Source organism: Protopterus annectens, chromosome 4.part0 (assembly GCF_019279795.1).
Source record: "Protopterus annectens isolate FY-2018-M chromosome 4.part0, PAN1.0, whole genome shotgun sequence".
NCBI classification, from domain to species: Eukaryota; Metazoa; Chordata; order Ceratodontiformes; family Protopteridae; genus Protopterus; species Protopterus annectens.
Window position 1 is genome coordinate 1501123070 of NC_056733.1, and position 24090 is coordinate 1501147159.

The following is a 24090-nucleotide window of genomic DNA, read 5'->3' on the forward strand; positions in this document are numbered from 1 at the left end:
CATGGTTTCCCCCAACCTTTTGTGTTCATCACCATTCCTCTCTCTCCAAAAAAAAAAACATTTACGTTCCATACATAGCTATCTGCTTCACTCATGTGTCACACTTGATTTGATCAAATTGGTTATACGTTATTCTGTTATTGTCACCCATCTTTGGTGTGGTGACTAACTAGTCATTACATTCTTAGTATAATTCTACATTTATGTTCTGAAGAAGTGGATAGATAGGGTGCTCTCCCATCACCATCTTTCAAATTCCTGTATTCTTTCCCCTGTGTCCTAACCTCTGCTTACCCACATTTCTCACCATCATCCTATCTACCCCTTTTTCACACATTTCATTTGGTCAAAAAATAGAATCACACACTACACACATGTCAAGAAATGGCCCATGAAAAACCTTAACTTTTTGTCCAGAGCATTTGCCCAGAGGTTGGCATTCTGCAACAAATGCTGAGTGACAGTGAATTGTGTTCCATGTTCTATGGCAAAAACTTGTGAGTTTTTATCTTTGGCTGCATTACTGTGGTGCCATTTGAGCTACTGTGTTTAGCATCACTGCAGTATGTACAGTCAAGCTAATCTTCAGCTGAACAGGCTGAAGAGTTGAATGTACACCATGTAGGGTGTTCTAATTGCAAATATTGTTAGAAAGTATGTTACCCAAGAATTCCTGGCTTCATGACAAATGACCAAATCATTACACATAACGCCCTAAGGTAACACATCTCTGTTCTACATTGGATTATTTATTATACTGCTGGCTGTAATGTACACATTATGTAATGTTGAAATTATCAGTACTGTGATGAAGCCTGATGCCTACATTCTCCCTTGCTTCATTCTTTTTGTGACTGTCCCTTCAAACAGTAAAATTAAGGTTGTGAAGTAACATTTCCCATGTGCTGTTTTGACATGTCTGCAAAATGCTTTTTGGCATAGTGTCAGGGACTGAAATACAGAAATATGTGAATGTTTATTCATATTCCTATTGTGTGTGTTAGTGCTGTCTGCTTATGTTAGTAACCCACCATTATCCTGCTTGTGTCTTAATCATGTTTCTGCTTTTCAACCCCTGCTGGCTCCCCATTGGAAACACTTGATTGTACATAGCATGACAGATTATTTGTCAGGTAAAACATAACAGTAACACACCCCAAAGATGTTAAAAAATGCTCAAGAAGAATGTAATAGTCTTTGTCTGGCTGTATCCATGTCTCCATTTCTCTATTTGTTCCCACTTCTTTATCATCACTATTTATTGTCCTATATTTATGAGACTACTGGATGTTATATGCACATTATGGGATTTTATAATTGTGATTATTGCAATGAAGACTAATACATGCATTCTCCTTTGCTACAATCTCGTTGGATTTGAAGTTTGGGAGTTTATATATGGTGTGCTCACATAATATTCAGGTCCCTAGCTTTTTTGGAATACTTTCAGGGCTTGAACTGTTATGTATGCCAAGCTGTTTTTGAATGTTTTGTATGACTCTTTTGTATGTAAGTGTTGGTTATGCATTTTCTTAACACACTGTTATCTCAATGCTGTATTAATCTGCTTGCTCCCACTCTGTCTTCTACAACTTTTGCCTGAGTAATTATGATGACAAAACAAGAGTAATGCAACACAAATATATGCAGAAATGAAACACAAACTAATCTCTTAGTATGTCTGTATGTGCATTCCTTTTACCAAGTATCCATCTCTTCGCACCCCCTTTTGTGTCATCAAATGAAACTTATTGATTCAAAACTGTTTCCATATGCCATGTTTCCACCAGCAGTAGCATGCTTTGACCCTCATGTGTTTCATAATACACTTGTATTGCGTTTATTGATTTTGTTGAATCTATCACTGTTTTTCAGCCTGCACTTGCTAAAAAACACCATCTGTTTGTTACTGTATTGCTATTAAAATAATATTCTCATATTCCCTATCCACCTTTGGTACTGAAAAAGCTGTTCTGAGTTTGTCAAAGTTCTCCTGAGTCTGCCAAAATATTCTCTTATGTTGTGCACTTATTTTCCGTATTCTGTTGATCATTTCTCAGGATTGCTGAACTTATTTCCAAGGATTCCTGATACAGCAGAATTTTGTAAAGCATCTGTTACTGCACTTGAGTTCAAAACCAGTTTGTTTTACATTAGGAGGGGTCTTTTGCACTCTGGTGGGAACAGAGCTGAATTCAAACCATCCAAGTGGGAAACAGCTGGTTTAAAGTTTATTGTGTTTTTATCTTCATAGATTCATAGGTTCATAGGTAGGTACTAGGCTATCTGCCCGAAGGCATTTATAAGCCTAGCTGAAATGTATTGGCTTTTGCCACCCCCTTAAATTAGTTCCCTGTGCCTCTGTCCAGCAGATCCATTGAAGTGATCCCTGGGTAAACTTTCTGTTTCCCATCCACTCGTCAAGGTTTCTTTTGAAGAGGGTTAGCGAGGAGCTCTGCCTGGGAATCTTGTTCCAGAGCATGGGAAGTCTCTGGGACAGGAATCTATCCCTCCAGCATGTCCTATTTATTGTTGTGGTGAGGTTTAGATCCCAGGAGCGTGTGGCTCGAGGGGATATTGTTTCCTTTAGGTGGAGCATGTCCATCAATTCTGGGTTGGACATGGCCTTGTATGTCATGCAGAGATCACCTCTGAGTAGGCAGTATGCAACCGAGTACAGCTGGAGTTTCTTCAGTCGAGCTGCATGGAGCATCTGCTTGAGGCCAGTGATCCCCTTGGTAAGGTATTTCTGTTGTCTTTCCAGTTGCTGCAGGTGTCTTGTAAGGTACATCACAAATGGGGCATTGTACTGTATGATGGATCTAATAAGTGATTCGTAGAGGGCCCAATGACCTCTTTTGATCTGGATGCAAACCCTTTTGTGATTAGGTGGGCCACATAGAAGGATTTTCTAACCACTTTGGCAATGTGATTATCAAAGGAGAGGTTACTATCTACTTGGGTCCCCAGATCAATTATTACGTCTTCTGTATTTAGGGGGCTACCACCTATGTGGTAGTTTGTGGGTACTTTGTTTTTTTCCAAAGGGGATGACTATGCACTTTTTGGCATTTAGCTTGAGGCCATGGTTTTGACACCAGGTATCTGTCTCAGTGAGACCCTTTTGGAGGATGTCTGTGTCAGCTGGAGAGTCAATTATAGCCCCTAGTTTGCAGTCGTCTGTGAATTTGGTCAACCATAGTTCTCCTGTGCTTGCCTGTACCTCTGAGAAGTATATGCAGAACAGGAGGGGTCCTAGGACTGAGCCCTGCAGAATGCCTCTTGTAACTAGTTTAGAGTCAGACTTAGCTCCCACAACTCTTACCATGTGGGTTCTATCCGTGAGCCAGTTGGCAACCCATCTCGTGATGTAGGGGTTTATGTTAAGGCTGGTGAGCTTGTCTATAATACCTGAGTGGGGAATGGTGTCGAAGGCCTTTGCGAGGTCTAGGTAGGCTGTGTGGACCACCTTTCCCTCATCTATAGCCTTGGTAACTGTCTCAAACAAGTCCACCAGGTTTAGGAGGCATGATCTGCCCTTAACAAAGCCAAACTTGGTAGGGTCCAGTGTTTGGAGGTTCCCAATGTCTCTTTGGCCTGTCTGATTGGCCTGAAGGATTAACTGTGTAATAGTCTTTCATCCTGCTGGTATATACACAGTTTCCTGTGCCTTGTATATAAGCAAACCTTTTCAGTTTAAAATCCTGTATAGGAAATACTCTCCATAGTCTCCCACTGTTCACAGCTGCTCAAAGAGATGCCAGTTTGTGTAGAGGGCAGTACCACCGCAGGTCATCTAAGTTGAGCTGCTCTATGTTTGGTGACTTTTGCCAGAGGTCTGGAGAGCTTCTGCTGAAATCCTAAACATCCACTTTTAAAATTGAAAAAATAAGTACCTTTTGAGTTTTCTTTGCACTTTGCTGTCTGTAGTTTCTCATTTTGCTGATTTCTACTGTATTTTTCTGCACTTTAAAAAAGCTGTTCTGTTACTTTAGGTAGCCAGTACATAGCATAGACTAGATTCAGATCTACTGAATCTAGACTGTATTGTTACACTTGAGCACTCTTCCATACATCTTATATTAGGAGGGCCCTGCCTGCACCCTTGTGGCAGACGTCTGAGCCTCAACCAAGTTGGAGATTACTGGAGGAAAGCTCATTGTGTGCTTTCCCATTGGTTGCTTAGCTTAAAAGTGTTTAATTTCACCTGTACTTAAGTCTTGCATTTGCAAGAAGCTGAATGCCGCTCATCAGAGTTCAGTGGTGCCCTGTATAAATGCAAACGCCTTGAAAGACAATTTTCTCTTAGCCATCTGTTAGTGAACCCTCCCAAGCTTCCCTGCTGCATTGTGTGAAACTAAGTTGTACATTGATAAGCATTGCCATAGTTTTCACCCCTAGCCTACAATAGAATAAGCCCCTTTGTAAATCCTAGAGCAAAATCTGGTCAAACCAGCCCATTTCCCAACAGTAGTTATGGTAAACTGCCATAATGGACAGTCAGTTTCCAAACATTTCTCTGGACAGCCTGATTGACATTTGCATCTTGAGGCAATATAGTAATTGTCTCATTTATATTGACAACAACTTACTCCTGAAAGAAACAAATACAATATGTGAGAGATGTAATTACATTATGAATTTTGGATCAATTCTCTCACGTAACAACAAACCAGACATCAAACAGATTGTCAGCACACACACATCACCTCTCACACAAAACAAGGTCACAACACATAAACCCACATATGTGGAGGTACTCCACACAAGCCTACTGAAAGATCAGATACTTTCCTAGTGCAAACCATTTGCACACACTTCAAAGCAAATAGAATCCTCTGCACATAACAGCACACACACCATTGTCTCAACAGATAAGTCTGAAAGGCAAAACAACTCAAAACCAAATGTCCTGGTCATAGGTGACTCCATTGTGAGACACACAGATGTCCCCATCACCAGGATGGAGAAGGGGAAGGTCATGGTCAGCTGCTTGTCAGGTGCAGGATCCGTCAAATCATGCATGCAGTCAAGTCACTCAAAAATTACTGCTATGACTCTGCCATAGTACATGTTGGGGTGAATGACTTGAGATGTACCTCTCTGGACTATATGAAGAGATACATGACTGAACTCTCAGATTATGTGTTCCAGATAGGTATATCCCTAACCCTAAGCAGCATTCTACCTTCATTCAGGATGGTGCCAATAATATAGACAAAAATGACTGACTTCAACAACTGACTTAGCTTCTGTTGTCAATCCAGGGAGATTCAGCATCTGTCAGCCTGGGAAGACATGGCTGACAGACCATACTGCTTTGCCAGAGATGGTCTTCACCTGTCTCCTCTAGGCTTTTGGATATTGGCAATGGTGCTTGCCTCCCCCATAATACCTTTTTTAGACAATGTCAAAGCAACAAAATTTTCAGCATAAAAAAATCCACTTGAGACAAACTCAGGGTTATGCCACTTGATGCTAGGAGTCTAAACAGGAAACTGCATGGCCGGAAGCACTCATCACTTTGGAAGATGCTGATGTATGTGCAGTCACTGAAGCATGGTTGAAGGCTGGAGACAGCACCCTGGTCATGCAAGGCTACAATGCTTTCCACACGTTCTGACCCCAAAATTAGTGTGAAAGAACCAAAGGTGGAGGTATATCCATCTTCATTAAAGCCAAATACACCTTCAGACTGGTTAATCAGTATGACTCTCTTGAACTACTCCAGGTCCAACTAACTAGAAGTAAAGCACCCTACCACATCACTGCTAGCTACAGGTCCCCCATCATGAATCAAGAGAAGCACACCCTACCACATCACTGTTAGATGCAGGTCCCCCATCATGAACCAAGAGAAGCACACCCTACCACATCACTGCTAGCTACAGGTCCCCCATCATGAACCAAGAGAAGCACACCCTACCACATCACTGTTAGCTGCAGGTCCCCATCATGAACCAAGAGAAGCACACCCTACCACATCACTGCTAGCTACAGGTCCCCCATCATGAACCAAGAGAAGCACACCTTACCACATCATTGGTAGCTACAGGATCCCCACCATGAACCAGGAGAAGCACACCCTACCACATCACTGCTAGCTGCAGGTCCCCCATCATGAACCAAGAGAAGCACACCCTACCACATCACTGCTAGCTACAGGTCCCCCATCATGAACCAGGAGAAGCACACCCTACCATATCACTGTTAGCTGCAGGTCCCCCATCATGAACCAAGAGAAGCACACCCTATCACATCACTGCTAGCTACAGGTCCCCCATCATGAATCAAGAGAAGCACACCCTACCACATCATTGCTAGCTACAGGTCCCCCATCATGAACCAAGAGAAGCACACCCTACCACATCATTGGTAGCTACAGGTCCCCCACCATGAACCAGGAGAAGCACACCCTACCACATCACTGCTAGCTGCAGGTCCCCCATCATGAACCAAGAGAAGCACACCCTACCACATCACTGCTAGCTACAGGTCCCCCATCATGAACCAGGAGAAGCACACTGCCTTGGACTTACTAGAGTCACTCATTACACAGCCAAACACTTTGGTAGTGGGTGATTTCAACTATCCTTCCATTGATTTGACGAGATATAATACTTAAGCACAAACATGCTCGCACTGAGGTTCCTGGACTTTGTCAGTACAAATGCCCTGCAACAACTAGTCTTCACCCCCACAAGGTGCTTAACTGTCCTAGACTTAGTATTCACCAACATGGGGGTCACTGCACTGCCCCTATAATTTACCCACCCCAGTAAGGTTAGACAATAAATATGTCTTGTTTGAAGTAACGGTCAGAACTGACACCCCCACAGCAGCAATAATACTGAACATTTTCTCCAGTGCAAGCTGCAGCCTACTAGGCAATGATATAAAAAGTTTCAAATGCCCTCCTAACACAGCCAACAATGATTCCTATGCAGATGCCCTGTATAACCCACCTAAACAACCGTATAGACTTAGCTGTAGCTGTAGACTTAGCTGTAGCTGACTAGATCAAAATCAGATCTTCACAAAAAAGCAAGACACTCTGGTAGACCTCAAGTGTAAATAAAAGGAAGAAACTGATGCACTGATGAACAAGAAAGAATTTACTCAGCAGAAGAAGAGTACTCTCCACACCTTGAACAAGTGAATCAGATATCTTGTAAAGCCCTCTAAAGCTAGTTATGATGCTAAATTAGCATTCCTAACTAAGAATAATCATAAGGCATTCTTTAGCTACATCCAAAATCTAAAAGGGAGCACCCAACTATGTGCTGAACATATAATGGATGGTACTTCTCATACTGAACCTGAGAAAATTGCCAACCTGCTAGCTGACAGATTTGGTGGAAATTTTACCCCCCTTATTCCCACCAGCCATACCCCAATGTATACCTGACACCAGTCCTCTACCTAGTGTTTCTAAAGAGTGGGTCATATCTGTGCTCTCTAATGCCAAAAACACAGCTGCTATGGAACCAGATAACATATCAGGCTCCTTACTAAACAATCTAAAACAAGACCAAGCAGAACCACTTGGCACTCTCTTTAACTTCAGCCTGAGAACTGGATTTGTTCCAGCACAGTGGAGAACAGCAACAGTAACCCCTTACCCTTACACAATGGGGGGTCCATTAACCGACCTTGGGAACTGTAGACCCATAAGCCTAACCAGCCTTAACTGCAAGGCCATGGAAAGAAATCATCATTGACCTTATCAACAAGGACATAGGTGACCTTCAAACTCTTGACCCAACCCAGTTTAGCTTTGCTAAGGGTAGATCATGCTTACTGACCCTGGTGGACTTCTTTGAGAATGTCCCCAAAGCCCTGGATGAAGGCAAAACAGGACATACTGCCTATCTTCACTTAACCAAGGTGTTTGACACAATCTCCTCACTCAGGTATCATTCATAAACTCTCCCAGCTGGAGATTAACCTGTACATCACTAGATGGGTAGCCAACTGGCTCAACAACAGAACCATACTGTCAAAGATGGGGATTTCACCTCTACCATTAGACCAGTTACCAGTGGCATACTAAAAGGATCTGCGCTGGTCCTCTATTGTTTGGAATCTATTTCTTGGAAGTCCAGGTGAAAGTAGATGGCTTGTGGCTTACCAAGTTCCCTGATAACTGCAGACTGATAAAATAACAAGCTTACACACTGGCTCCTAACATACCCCAAAAGGCTTGCACAGTCAAGGCTCCTTAATGCAGGAAAAGCAGCAATGGACCTCGCAAAATTCAACAAGTATAAACATGGAAGGTAAAACTTTTGGGACTTAAGTTGTCATAAAAGATATATCTGAAACAACTAGAAGTAGTAAAAACATAGTAAAAAATTTTAAATAAAATCACTAATTTTAGTAAAAGAATCCAAAGACACACTCATGAAGAAATATTCAGTCGCATTTACTAAAGCTGCGGACAGATGAGTGCTGATTCTACAGTTGGTATTACTATGAAACAAGTATTTATATTTTTATTAAGTGAAAAACCTCAATACTTTGTTATACCAGTGTGCTTATCTCTTTTTGTTAATTGTGAGTCTATTTGTACAGTAACAAATCATGTAATGAGAAGCATGGGTGATGTCTTTAGGGGCAGAACTCGTTGGTGGAGTGTATCAAACCAAGTGGGGTACACTGTTGGTTCAGAATTTAGTCTAACTAGCCAATCAGAGGGACAGAGGAGTTTGGTGGGCTGAGGAGATCATTACGTAATGGGGATGAGTAATGGTTTGCCTTATAGAGGTAAGCAGGAAGGCAGGGTTAGGTTCATAGGTTCATAGGTTCATACTAGGATATCTGCCCTAGGGCATTTATAAGCCTAGCCAGAGTGTGTTTGGCTTTCGCCACCCATTTTAAATTAATTTTGCTATGCCCTTTTTCAAGGTTAGTATACTGTGCCTCTGTCTAACAGTGACACAGAAGTGATACCCGGGGTAAACCTACAATCTCCCATCCACTCATCAAGATTCCTCTTGAAGAGAGTCAATGAGGGACTCTGCCTAACCTGGACTGGGATTTTATTCCAGAGTGAAGGGAGCCTCTGGGTTATGAATCTGTCCCTCCAGCATGTCCTATTTATTTCAGTGCTGAGGTTCAAGTCTCTCGAGCGCGTAGCTCGATCGGATTTGGATTTTCTGAGGTGCAGCATGTCCATTAATTCCGAGTTGGACATGGCTTTATACGTCATGCACAGATCACCTCTGAGCAGGCAGTATGCCACTGAGTAGAGATGGAGTTTCTTTAACCGGGCAGCATATGGCATCTGTTTGAGCCCTTTGATCCTCTTGGTGAGGTACTTTTGGGGTCTTTCCAGTTGCTGCAGGTGTCTGGTAAGGTACATCCCAAAAGGGGATATTGTACTCAATTATGGGCCTGATGAGGGATGAGTAAAGAGGCACGATGACCTCCCGTGATCTAGATGTGAATCCCTTCATGATTAGGTGGGCTATATAAAATGTTTTTCTAACCACTTTGGCCACGTGGTTGTCAAATGAGAGATTGCTATCAACTTGGGTCCCCAGGTCCCTAATTACTTCTTCCGTACTTAATTGATTACCACCTATGTGGTAATTTGTGGGCACTTTGTTTTTGCCAAAGGGGATGACTATACACTTTTTAGCATTTAGCTTGAGGCCATGGCTCTGGCACCGGTTGTCTGTTTCTATGAAGCCCTTTTGGAGGATGCTTGTGTCGGCTGGAGAGTAGATTATGGCGCCCAGTTTGCAGTCATCTGCGAACTTGATCAGCCACAGTCCTTCCATGTTGGACTGTACTTCCGAGAAATATATACCGAACAAGAGAGGTCCCAGGACTGAGCCTTGTGGGACACCACTTGTAACTGGTTTGGAGTCTGACATGGCTCCAGCAATTCTAACCATGTGGGTGCTGTCCTTGAGCTAGTTTGCAACCCATCTAGTGACATAGGGGTTTATATTTAAGCTGGTGAGCTTATCTATAATGCCCGAGTGGGGTATTGTATCGAAGGCTTTTGCGAGGTCCAGGTAGGCTCTGTAGACCACCTTCCCCTCATCAATGGCCTTGGTGACTGTTTCAAAGAAATCGACCAGGTTTAAGAGGCAGGATCTGCCCTTAACAAAGCCGAACTGGGTAGGATCCAGTATCTCTAGGTCCCCAATATCTTTATTTATGAGGTCCATGATGATCCTTTCCATAGCTTTGCAGACCAAGCTAGTCAGGCTTATGGGGCAATAGTTTCCAGGATCTGTTGAGGCACCACCTTTGTGGAGAGGGACCACTGTTGCTGTACGCCACTCTTTGGGTACATATCCTGTAGTAAGGCTGAGATTGAACAGTAGTTTTATGTTTGGGTTTAGCTCTTCTTGGAGTTCATGTAGGATGCAGCCCGGGACTCTGTCTGGTCCTATTGATGCTGTGTTTTTTGCTTTGGAGAGGGCGGCTCTTACCTGAGCATCTGAGATGTCAGTGGGGGCAGCACACTGCTGGGACAGATATTTGCCCTTTTGGTGGGAAGAGGGGGGAGAAGTTTGCGCTGAACCTGTCAGCTAGGATGTTGACAATGTCTGTGGGTTCGGTGTATTTTTTGTCATTTTGGACTAATTCTGAGCATATCTGGGAATTCCCACCCAGGTTCCTGACATAACTAAAGACAGCCTTGTGATTATCCTTAGTGTCCTGCTCTCTAAGCTGGCCTTAGATGATTTTATGAGTGCCCGTAGTTTTTTGCTAATACTGATCAGAGAGACCTTCCCTTTTTGGGATTTTGCTCTATCATGTAGTAGCTTCCTCCTTCTATTGTATAGTTTGTTTATGGCTGGGGTCCACCAGACAGGATGTCTGCCTTTGGAGGATTGGGTCTTGGTTTTATTTGGGATTGCATGATCCATGAATTCCTGAAGGTGTTCATAGAATGTGTTTCTAAAGGATTTTGTGGTCTGGGCCGTATTTTCCACAGGCCCGGGGGCTTTGAAGGATTCCACCTTGATTTTGAGGAGTGTGAAATTTGCTTTAGAGAAGTTTTTCACTGTGGTTTTCTGGGCAGGGGGTGGGGTCGGGATGTGAATATCCAGTGAGATTAGTTTATGGTCTGATCTTACCAGTGAGGGATACACTTCTGGTCTGGAGCATAGAGTCCCCATGTTGGTGATGATCAGGTCCAGTATGTTTTCCCCTCTTGTGGGAGTGGTAACAAGTTGTTCCATAGCATTTGAGTTTATAAATTCTAGGAACCTTTGGGCTATGGTGTTGGAGCTAGAGTAATGCTTCCAGTCTATGTTTGGGTAGTTGAAGTCACCCAATATAATGGTGTTTGGAGAGACCTTCATATTTTCCAGTGTTCTCAGGAAGGCAGGTTTCCTGGGTTTGGGAGGGTGGTCTGTAGCAGGCTATAAACTGGAAGGCAGTTTTACCCACTGTTAGTTGCACATGGATAGTCTCTGATGCTTTGTGCTGTGCCACCAACCTGGAGGTGTGGGTATCTTTGACAAATATTGATACTCCCTCACCTTTTGTGGTTTGGTCCAAGTTATGGGGCCGAAAAGCATGGTATGAGGTATAACCTGGTAGTGCAGGGGTGCTCTCGGGAGCCTTGAACCAGGTTTCTGTTGCTGCACAGATATCGATGTTCTCCATGCTAAGGAGAGTTTTGAGTGTGTGCATCTTGAGGTTTAGATGTTGAGTAGCATTACTCTTAGTTTCTTATCCCTTGTGATACCTATGGAGGTGGGTTTGTCTTTTGAGCCTTGCCTAAAAAAGGCACTATTGGGGTGGCAAGAGCCTTTGCCAATATTCGAAAGCCCAGGGGTGACAGGTGCAAGCCATCCTTAGAGAAGCATCGTGGCTTGTCGAGCATGTCATCCCAGGCTGACAGGCATTGGATCCCCTTTGAATGATACCAATACTTAAGCCAATTGTTGAAATTGATCATCTTGTCTTCATATTGTGGCATCATTCTTGGTGAGGGTAAGATGCTACTCAAGGTCAGGGTCATACCGGCCTGGGCTACATGCTCAGCGAGCTCCTCTATGTCTCTTTTCATGTAGTCCAGGGAGGTATGTCTCAGGTCATTCACACCAGCATGGACAATGACTGAGTCATATTTGTACTTGCCTTGGAGTGACCTGAGTGCTTGTGTTATGTGGTGGATCCTAGCGCCAGACAGGCAGCTCACCATGACCTTCTCCTTGTTCAGCCTGGTGAGCGGGACGTCAGTGTGCCTGACGATAGAGTCTCCTATAACAAGTGTATCAGGTGTGTTGTTTAGCCTTAAGAGCTGTGACTGTTTGGCACACTGGCTTTGTGAGCTATGTATTGCACATGTTTTGTTTAGGGTAGTGGTTGCTTGGGTGTCTGCTTTGGAGGTCTCTGCTGCTTAGGCAGATTTTTATTTAGAGCCTCAGAGTATGTTTTTGTGTGTTTATGTGTTTGGTTTGCTGTCGTGGTAGGTCTATGTGAGACTGGAATTGTAGTGAGTGTCGTTTTCTTCTCCTCCTAACTGGTTACGCCAGTACTGAGTTGAGAGAACTTAGCCTCCAGTTTGGCTATATGGTTGCATCTCTCACATGTGTTGGAATTTGTTGGGAGGAGGAGAGGGTTGTCTGTGTACATGAGGCAGTTGTAAAATTGCCTCAAGATTCCCAAATTCACCAGCTGGACTGGAGAGGAGATTGACAACTGACCTTTGGACATGCTAGAATAGTATTGGGAATTCCTTTATAATTGAAAGAAAGGGCCAATGGGGAACAAGGTACTCAAGGGGAGTTTGTGAGGGTGTAATGCTTTTAATGTTTTAGTGCTGACTTATAGAATTGCTTTAGTTAGCAAGTGCCAGGCTTTAGAGTAGGGATAGGGTGTTTATTATGAGAACTAGATCAGTTCTAAGGGAAAAAGTGAAGAGCAGACTTTATGGAGCCAAGAATGGTTTAAACCCAATTAAGCGGCGCTGCCCGATGCTGCGCTATGTGCAAAATCGTGCACAGCCACACTAAAGCGGGTTTTATACAGGGGGACTTGAAAGAGCTAGAAATTGGCCCAAAATGGCCAATAGACTACCAGATTCTTGTGCTGGGAACACTCCTCCAGGGATAGATAGGCTGCTCTAAGCTGTCCACTGCCACTGGTGAACAAAGAAGCCTCCCTTTATCCAAGAAAAGAAATGGGCAACACAGGAACTTTCCAAAAGTCCAGAATACAGCAAAGCCTGTATTTGGACTACTCTAGGTCAGGAAAGATGGAAAACAAGGATATTTTTTTGTTTCTTTTTTCTTTTTTGCAACAAACAGAAGGAAAATGCAATAAATATGTAATGCAGGCTAACGCACTTGAGTGTGTAGCCTCAAAAGGTAAATGCAACAAACAGGACAAACTTTAGAAGTGCAGATGCAAAAACAACTTTAAACAGTTTAAAACAGTTCAAGAAGCAGAAATACTTGCAGTTTATCTAAATTGGACAGTTGACAGGTAGTAGCAGGAAAAAAAACCCAATTTTTTTCAGGTTAGCAGTCACTCTTTTAGCCTCTCTGCTGCTAGCACCACTCTGCAGGACCACGAGGAGCTTGGCTGAGTAGTAACAAGCGCAAAAACCGCACCAAAGTGGGTTTTATACAGAGAGACTTGAAAGAGCTAGAAATTGGCCCAAAATGGCCAATAGACCACCAGATTCTTGTGCTGGGAACAGTCCTCCAGGGATAGACAGGCTGCTCTAAGCTCCCCACTGCCACTGGTGAACAAAGAAGCCTCCCTTTATCCAAGAAAGGAAACGGGCAACACAGGAACTTTCCAAAAGTCCAGAATACAGCAAAGCCTGTATTCGGACTACTCTAGGTCAGGAAAGACAGGAAACAAGGATGATTTTTTTGTTTTTTTTTTCTTTTTTTGCAACAAACAGCAGGAAAATGCAATAAATATGTAACACAGGCTAGTGCACTTGAGTGTGTAGCCACAACAGGTAAATACAACAAACAGGACAAACTTTAAAAGTGCAGGTGCAAAAACAACTTTAAACAGTTTAAAACAGTTCAAGAAGCAGAAATACTTGTAGTTTAGCTAGATTGGACAGTCGCCCAGGTAGTAGCAGAAAAAAAAACACTTTTATCAGGTTAGCAGTCACTCTTTTAGCCTCTCTGCTGCTAGCACCACTCTGCAGGACCACGAGGAGCTTGGCTGAGTAGTAACAAGTGCAAAACCACGCCAAAGTGGGCTTTATACAGATGGACTTAAAAGAGCTAGAAATTGGCCCAAAACTACCAATAGACTACCAGATTCTTGTGCTGGGAGCACTCCTCCAGGGATAGATAGGCTGCTCTAAGCTCCCCACTGCCACTGGTGAACAAAGAAGCCTCCCTTTATCCAAGAAAGGAAATGGGCAACACAGGAACTTTCCAAAAGTCCAGAATACAGCAAAGCCTTTATTTGGACTACTCTAGGTCAGGAAAGGTGGGAAACAAGGATAATTTTTTGTTTTTTTTTCTTTTTTTTGCAACAAACAGCAGGAAAATGCAATAAATATGTAACACAGGCTAGCGCACTTGAGTGTGTAGCCTCAACAGGTAAATGCAACAAACAGGACAAACTTTAAATTACAAGCGCAAAAGCACACTAAACCTGACTTTAAAGCAGGGGGTTAGAAAGAGATAGGAAATGGCCCAAAATGGCCAATAAGCTACAAGTCACTGGGCTGGAACCACTCCTCAAGGGACAGATAGGCTGCTCAGAGCTCCCCACTCTCACTGGTGAACAAAGAAGCTTCCTCCTATCCAAATAAGGATATGGGCAACACAGGAACTATGACACAGCCCAGGGATTAGCAATACCTGAAGACTGGACTATTCTAGTTCAGTAAAGGCGGGAAACAAGGATATATATATTTTTTTTTTTACAAAGTAGCAGAAATTAGGTACAGAAACACGGTAAATGCTTTAATTCGGCTAGTGCACTTGAGTGTGTAGCCTACCAGTTAAACTAAGCAAAAACAAACTTTAAAAGTGCAAACAACTCAGAAATACAGGCAAGAATACAATAAAACAACTTTGCAGAGCTTATTTAGTTAAAGAAACAGAGAAGTCTATATATACAGAAAAGCAGCTAAAACACACAAACACTTCAGATACAGTGCAACCTAGAGCACTTGAGTTGTAGCAATATTAAGGCACTTACAGTTATAATAAATGCTCTGAAATATACTCTATATTTCCAAAATGTTTGAGAAGCACAGTCAGAACACAAGGAGATTCATGCAAAAAAAAAACATTTTTTTTCTTGAAAGGGAAAAAGGAGAAGCAGAAGGCCTTATTAAATGTTCTCTCTGTATTAGGTAGAATGAGCTAATGACACTAGACTGGGAGGAGTGTCACAGATGAGATTTACAGTAGGGGTGGGCAACTGCAAAGCCACCAAGTATAAACAGCAAGACACCAACTGGGAGGGGGTGGTGGGGACAAAAACAATAGCCTACAGACAGTAAGCACTAGAGAAAGCCACAAACAATAGCCTACAGACAGTAAGCACTAGAGAAAGCCACAAATGAAAGTTTTTAAACAGATAAAGATTTATAAAGATACAGAATTCTTTTAACTGCAAACAAATCAGTTACTTGTGCAGATTAGTTAATAACAATAAAATACACTCAAAGACTAAAAAGCAGGCAATAAAAGTGCTATATATTAATTGTTAGAAACAATAATCTGTATAAATAATCGAAAAAAAAACAGGATACTTATATATCTCAGCTAACAGTTGTGGTTAACAACTCTCATCCACTCTGCTCAGTTTGTATAGACAGAAACCCTATCAAAGTTAGGGCTTAAATACCAGAAGAACAGCTTTTTTTTTTTTACAAAAACACAAAAGAACCAGCCCCCACTAGCCAGCAGACAATTAACACAATCTAGCCAAGTTAAAGAAAGGCTTCAGCTAAAAACAATAGCCTACAGACAGTAAGCACTAGAGAAAGCCACAAACAATAGCCTACAGACAGTAAGCACTAGAGAAAGCCACAAACAATAGTCTACAGACAGTAAGCACTAGAGAAAGTCATAAATGAAAGTTTTTAAACTATATATTAATTGTTAGAAACAATAATCTATATAAATAATCGAAAAAAAACCCCAGGATACTTATATATCTCAGCTAACAGTTGTGGTTAGCAATTCTCATCCACTCTGCTCAGTGTGTATAGACAAGTATTTGTTCATGAAGAAATGGGGTTGGACAACACTGAGTAGACATCAGTCTAACATGGTTATTGGCTATCATTATTGACTGAGGGCGGGAGTGGATAAAAGAGACTGCCACACAGATGTGTACTAATCCAGTGTTTAGATTGAGGAAGGGGGGCTGCCAGCACATGGGGAATTAGAAGGTTATTGGCTATCTCTAGTGAGAAAATAATCAAAAAAGTGGACCAGGACATCTTTTTGGTGGGTTCCTTAGTCCACTCACGGATTCACCAATCACATAAAAGAGAGCCAATAACCTTTTAGTTCCGTAATTGGCCCACATCCATTCTGGTGGGTTCCCTGGTCAACTCCTTTCATTTTTTTCTAAATCCGGGCCTCCACTGAAAATGGGTTTCTGACCCAGTAGACTTTCCCGGTCAACAAATGTCAGTAAATAAATAAATAAATAAATAAACAAATAAATAAATTATGTACTTTCTTACTTCAAACATCAGTGAGGTAGGGGATAGAATTTGATAATGACTGTCTGTCAGATAACAATTTTATCTTAGGCAGATAACTGAGTTATCTTATGCAAAAAAAAGTGTTTATGGCAGAGTCAGAGGGCCACATTTTTAAGACATCAGCCTTCCAAAGTATGGGATCCAGACCCATTAGAATAAGACAGAGCTATAAGACCTTCAAATGCATTTATCATGACATGTACACTGTGCCTATTTCTGTGGCATCAAAGATTGATACACAGCTTTCTGATATCTTTCCTGGCATGTGTTTGAGTCTGGAAAGATGCAGATGTTGAGTAGGTCATTGATTGTTCATAGGCATTACTTAATTTACAAATAATAATACTCTGTATTGATGTTTTCATCCAAACATTTATGTATTACTTTATTTTTTTCTTCACACTGTGGAGCTTTATAGGACATGAGGGCTTACATAACATTTCTTACTGTATTGCATGATGCAAGATCATCATAAAGTGGGATTGAACCTATGTTAGGATGTTTTTCTGTGTATTTGTGCTGTTTTCATGCTGTTATGGCAGTGGGACTGTAATTTCTTGTGCACATGCCCAATATAATCATGTAGTAAATGCTCTCCGTTTACAAATGAAGACTTTGAACTACTGAAATGTCATCAGATCTGTGTTGTCATTTGTTATTTTTGTATTTTGAGTGTTATTATATTGCTGTTTATGCTGTACATGAATATACAAAATATGCTTGTCTAATACATGTTTCAAATTAATATATCCCCTGTCTATGGTTGCCAAATGACAACAAATGGGAAAACAGTTCCCTTTTTGATGTGCATGATACAACAGGTCTTGGGCTTATTTCTTCTTGTTATATATGATGAAGTGGGGAATATAGCAGTGCCGTCAATTACCACACATACATTCCCTGTATATACATGTCTTATTCAATAAGCACAGTCTATGAGAATAGCCCAAAATGTATTAATGGTCCTTGCTAACTATCATCTCAACTCAGCATGTTATCAGCATTAATATCGCATTTACTCCCCTTTGTTAAATGTTGCTTTGTGTCCCCTCGTATCATTTGTTAGCATGCTCGTATTTAGTTATGTGCATGCATCAGGAATTGTGAGCAGGATTAATTATTGTATCAATATGAATGAAGTATTTATGTTTAAAATGTTTCTTTGTCACATAAGGACATTTGACTGCATTATCTGAGTGCATTTTCTCATTTTAAAGTCCCCTCTTCCTTATATCTGCATTAATACTATTGTATTCTGTGTTCATTCCCCCCATTTTACATCCGCTGCATATTACTTCCTGTAATCAGCTTGCTCTTATTTCATATAAGCTGCTGACAGGTACTTGCACAATAGGCTTGTTTACAGGGAAGCCATTTTATTTACATTGTGTGTTCATGCTTCCCTGCACTTTTTCATGGCCTCCAACACTTCTGCTGGCCACAAAGAGGTGTTTATAAATGTGTAAGCACAATGAGCAGCATGCATATGAATGAGCACTGCAGCTCGCAGCTCATTGCACCAATGCATTTAAATTGTGTAGACTTCACTCGATTGTTAATGAATCCCTGGGTAAAAGTCTTTACTAAAAGTGTCAGTAGCTGTTTGCTACATATGTATTACACAATCTGTAAAATGTAATCTGTCAATTGCTGGGACTTTTCCCACCTGCAAAGCTCAGCTAATTAGTGGAGCTGTACTCAATGGTTATTTGCTTTACACATCTTCAGATGTTAAAACCTGTTATTCCGAAGAGTGCATAGGGTTATGGCCTCAGGACAGGGAAAGAATGCAGCTATAACTGACAATACACTGTAAAAGCTCCAAATCCTAAAAGCCTGAAAAGCGTTATAACACCAGTGAGTGTAAAATACCAAAAGAGATACAAATACCTTGCTATGTGTCATTTCCCTATAAAGAGGCTTTCAAATATGATAGGCAAAATGATGCAAGACAAAGGGAAATAACTCCCTTTAGACAGGGTCAGTGTCATAATTTTGGGAGTCCTCAGCAAATGTCAAATTGGGTACAACCTTGACACTTCCCATTTAAGTATCACAATGTCACTGCCACCCTTTCTAAGCAGCATTTTAGTTTATGCTGCAAAGCTTCAGGAGTAGTACACACAGACTGAACTGTAGCTACAGGCTCTTACATTAGAACAGGCCAGTGCACCACACTATGATTGCTCACTTCTCAGAGGGATATTCTCAGTAACTGGCAATTAGTTGCAATGATGCTGCATTACAACAATCCTATGTGCAGGACTGACATTAGGAAAAATTGTGCCCTATGTGAAGGTGTCCATGACCCTTCTCACTGTCTTCCGTTTCACCCCCCTGACACACATCCTTCAGTACTCTGCTACATTTTCCCCCATTCTGGGATTTCCACACCATGCAGATTACTGTTTTCTAATTTTTCTTACATTTTTCTTTACTCTTCAGATTGTTCTAGAAGCTATAGCTTTCTAGATGCCCCAAAGTGCATTTTAGGGTTTTTTAACCAACCTTTTAGTCTAGTGCTGGTCTGAACAAAATTATGATTAATGAAAGAAATTCAATATTACCATTCAGTTTGACTTCCAATGCTCCCTAAATGACCAAGGCAGCACAGAAATAACAGGAAATAACTGAATTAAGCAGGGGTTATGGGGGTGACTGGGCTGCCAGACGTGATTGGGTTACAGATACCCTGAGGTACATTACAAAGGATTTTTCTAACCTTTTCATCCTGTGATGGCCTAAGCAAAAGTCATGAATAAAAAAAGAAATGTAATATTCAAAGCTGACAAAATATTAGCCAAAATAAATTAAGAAGAAAAATGTTTGAAAGGATACACACAGCATATCTAGGAATGCTGCCTGCCTTCCTACCCCTCCCTTCCTCAAAAGAGGATAGTTATCATCTGTTCATCCCCTGGGTGTTGGATTATGATTAAAGAAGAGGCAGAAATGGCCCCCATCATGTTTTTCAGGTGACTTCTGTCAATATACCTCTCAACGTTTTCGTGCAAGAAATCTGGAAAAAGTCATAAATAATGGGGGGGGGGGGCCCAAAATAAGAATATCTTTTTGCTCTTATAAACTTAGAAAACTGATATAATAACAGGTTTTGCATGAGCATGAATTTTCTGGAGTCTGAAGCCTGAAACTAAAAATGTGTCATTATTAAAAAAAAAATGTTATGCAAAACAGACCAAATATATGAGGCAAAAATCTGGACGTTCTGTGAAAAGGTGGACAGCTGAGTGTTATGGCTGTCACTGACAATCCAGGTCTGTCAAAAGATGCACAGACACATGCAAACAGTTTGCATTCTCGCTTTCAAAGGAACTGGAGGAATGCCAGTTCACCTAAAACATGTCTTTGGGGAGCTGGAGGAAAGCAAAGCATATAGGTAAACCCATACAGCTACAGAGACAGCATACAAACTCCACATAGAAAAAGCTACAGTGAGGGGCTCAACCACAACAAAGATCTATGAAATGACAAAGCTACTTAGTGTGCCACTGTGGCAATGAGCATTTGGTCTCACACACTTTCTGTTTTTGCCAAACCACCACAGAACCTATCATGTTCAAGTTCTATGATTGTGAAGGCATGTAAAAGAAATTATGGCCAGCTTGTTACTCAGCTACAATGCATTCCCCATCCCCTTCACATGCACAAGCATTAGGACAATGATGTTTGTGCCAGAAAATGAAAGAAATTATGTGGCAGCTTGTTACTCTAAAACTGCACCCCACACATAGTATGACTGCTAGTTTTACTCTCATTTCACCAAATAGTACATTAGCACTGCCTCACCAGATCAGTGACAGTTGTTTAGCAGTCAGCAAAGAACAGCAGGGGTAAGTCACTTTTATTCACCTCATTAAAGGGTAATGGATATCCATCGTGGATTTTTTGCCATGTTCCTTTGTAAAATGTTTGATTTGCTGGTAAATCATCCAGGATTACAGACAGCAAATACTACCAGATATTTGAGTTTCATACTTTTCTTATTGTTCAGAAAATGCATGTTGATGCAAAGCATGTTATGTTATTAACTTTTTAAGTGAATTAGAGCAATATTTAAACAGCGTTCCCAATGGTGAGCCTTTATTTCTCAATTAGTTTTGGTTTTGCCTAGAATTCTTGAGCAAAGAAATTAAGAGGTATAATATCTACTATCCTACCAAAGGAGAAAACCACCCCATGAAGATCAGAAGCATCTGCTCTTCTTAAAATCCCAGGTAAAAATGAGATCAGTCACTCTTGGCTGCTGATATATAGCACTTGCCTTGCTCATGTTCATTTATTAATTACCTTAAGAGGGTCATGTCATATCCTGTTTAGAATAAAGCACATGACTGGAGAATGCATGATTGTTATCTTAATTTCCTCTAGCCAACAACATCTTTTGTGAGGCTGTCAAGGATGATTAGGGGTTCCCACAGCCATGGGTTTTGAAGGGCTTAACTCCAGCTATGATAGTTTTAGTGGACAATATGCCCAGCAGCAGTATTCACTTAAGTCAAGGACACCTAGGTCTGTGGTTAAATTTATTGAAATTATGAAGCCTACTACTTAACAAAACACTGTCACTACAAGGGATATATTTGAAATTTAAAGGAGAAGTAATGTCAATCCTTAGGATATTTCATACTAAGAGCTATTATTAATCACATGGCTTATTTAATTACACAAGATTGCTATACTAACTTGTTGGTTTGACAAACATCAATGAAAATGAGGACATGTTGTGGTTAGGGGCCCAGCAAGACCAGGGGCCTCCAGCAACCACTGGGTATACTGGTGCCTAAAACTAGCTTTGCCTTTAGATAGTATAGTGAGATTTAATTCAGCCCCAATGTGGTATGTTCTGTGGAAGAGGACTATGATAAAATGCATCAGAGGAGAAGAAATTGCTACAGCGTGCTTTAAATTAGTATGGGGATCATTCTGGAGGGAGGAAAATGCAGTCTAGGAAAACTAAATTTATGTTTATGGTAAAGTTGTCATTTAACTGTTTACTAAACATGTCATGAGCCACATACTTTATATCAAAATGTTGGTGTATATTCAAAACATGTTTTAATAAATGCAACTTTTCAGTCCCTGAAATAATTAACAACTCTCAAGCACTCCATACATATTTAATTTCATCAACAATTTTGATTGATTCATTCATTTATTCTGATATCTGCCCATTTTTTTGGTACTGCAAGTTTTCTTGGATACATGATTTGATAAGCCTGTTATTGCAACCAACTACTATCACAGTATTCACTGCATATTTACATTTAACAGGACTGTCTGCTAAAACTTCTGATTGCTATTCTTCCTGAATCTTTGTTTTGTTTTTCTTGTAAGATTATGATTCTTCTACTTTAAGAACTACTTCATCTTCAGGATTCACATTATCCAATGCTTTTTATGTCTTTACTCTTTGTTTAACCTGCACATGTAGTTCTCTTTTGCAGTTTCTATCATAGTAGTGTTTCTGTCTCTTTTGTTTAGTGTCCAATATTTCTTTTATTTTTTGTTGAATTACAGACAACAGTAATGTAACTGAAGTAGATATTTTCTATTTTTTTACACCTAAGCTAGGACAAGACTGAGTTCTTAGAGTACAGTTCTCCTTAATCTGAAAAATTGAGATGACAAATTTTGTTTATTGTTCGGATAGTTGTCTCCACTTGCACATTAAATTGGAGATACTGTTGACCTGACAGTTCCAAATTTCTGAATCTTTTGAATTCTTCAGGAATGTCAGCATCAACCCCCACCCCCATCTTGCAATACTGACTTTGACTGATCATACTTATACTTGCTGTATCAGTTTCATTAGTTCATGAAACTTGAAATAATAATCTACACACGTGAACCTCAGTGCCTGCATGGCTCCAAGGGTAAAGATGCTCTTCACTACCAGGATAACCACAGAACATATCTGTCAATGTCTGCTTATATGAACTTTTGTTATGGTATGAATTGCAGGTGGCACAACTCAGCAGTCCTTGTTTTGTTTCTGTCAACATTTATGTCCAATGTAGTGCATCTCTTATTCATTCTTTGCACCTCACTATTCCCAGAAATAATTCATTTATCTTTGTAAGTTTGTATTATTTTGTCAGAACTGAAGAGCAAGTCCTGGATGTGAAAGAAAAACAAGACTAAAGTTCTTTCTTTCTTAATGTATTTTTCTTCTAGTCATTTTATCTTTGTAGCATCTGCTAGTAACTAAGTCCGTATCTGTGTCGGCACACCTCTGAAATGTTCTTCTTCTTCTTTTTTTTTTTTTGCATGGGTGACTATGATATTCACTAAAGAATTTCTATTCCTTCATCTAACAACTGCTCATGCATGTTTACAAAAATATGTTGTAGTCGACATTATCTCCTTTGTGTGTTTTTCTGCCTAATGTACATTTCACATTTAGCTCATATTTCTGTAGATAAAGTAATATCTAATTGGTTCATTTTCTATATGTACATGTCTAGGCTATGCATCTGTAAATTATCTTGACCCATAGGCATCTAATCTATTCTTTTGCATTATTACTTCTCCTTTATCATTCTGAATATCATATCCTTGGAACACAACTGGCTTATTTAAATTACACCATTTTGTTGCTGGTGAATCTGTACTAGTTTCTAAAGTACTTCAAAACAACTTTTAACTCTTTTCTCGATTTCCAGGTGACATCTGTCTCTAACTGCTGCCTTACAGAAATATATACTGAATACATATCAGTTAACTTAGCAAAGTAATGCATCACTTCTGCTGACCTTGGCAACTGTGTAACTGCTTAGACTTTTATGGTATTACTTCAGCCCATGACCCCTTTATTTCATACTCATAACATTTTCTTACATTCAGTTTTGCTGTTATGTAACATGAAATTGGATGCCTTAATCATTTCATCAACTGTGTCAATCTCTTTTTATATTCTTCTTGAGTCTAATCCATAACTAATAGATTATATGTGTATGCAATACATTCCTATTATCCGTTACATATACAGCAGCTCTTTGGAAAACTTCTTGGTGGCAAGGCATTGAAAGGCAGTCCAATTAATCTGTACCTTCCTGAATGGCTTATCAAATGTACACAATTTGGAATGTTATCTATTAGAAACCGTGGTTTTAAAATGCTACTATGAACTAGGGTTACCACCTGTCCCCCTTTGCAAGGGACAGTCCCTCTTTGGGTGGTTGTGTCCTGACCAAACATATTAAACGTGGCAAATGTCCTGAGATTGTAGGACGTAATTATGTCCCATATATAATGTAATAGTTGCATACAATAGTTATTTCTGTATCTAAAATACCTACATGTTACAATAAACAGGATAAGCAACTAAACTGCTACAAGAATAAGCTTATATTTAGGCAAGAAAGAAAAGTTCTATCCTTTGTACTGAC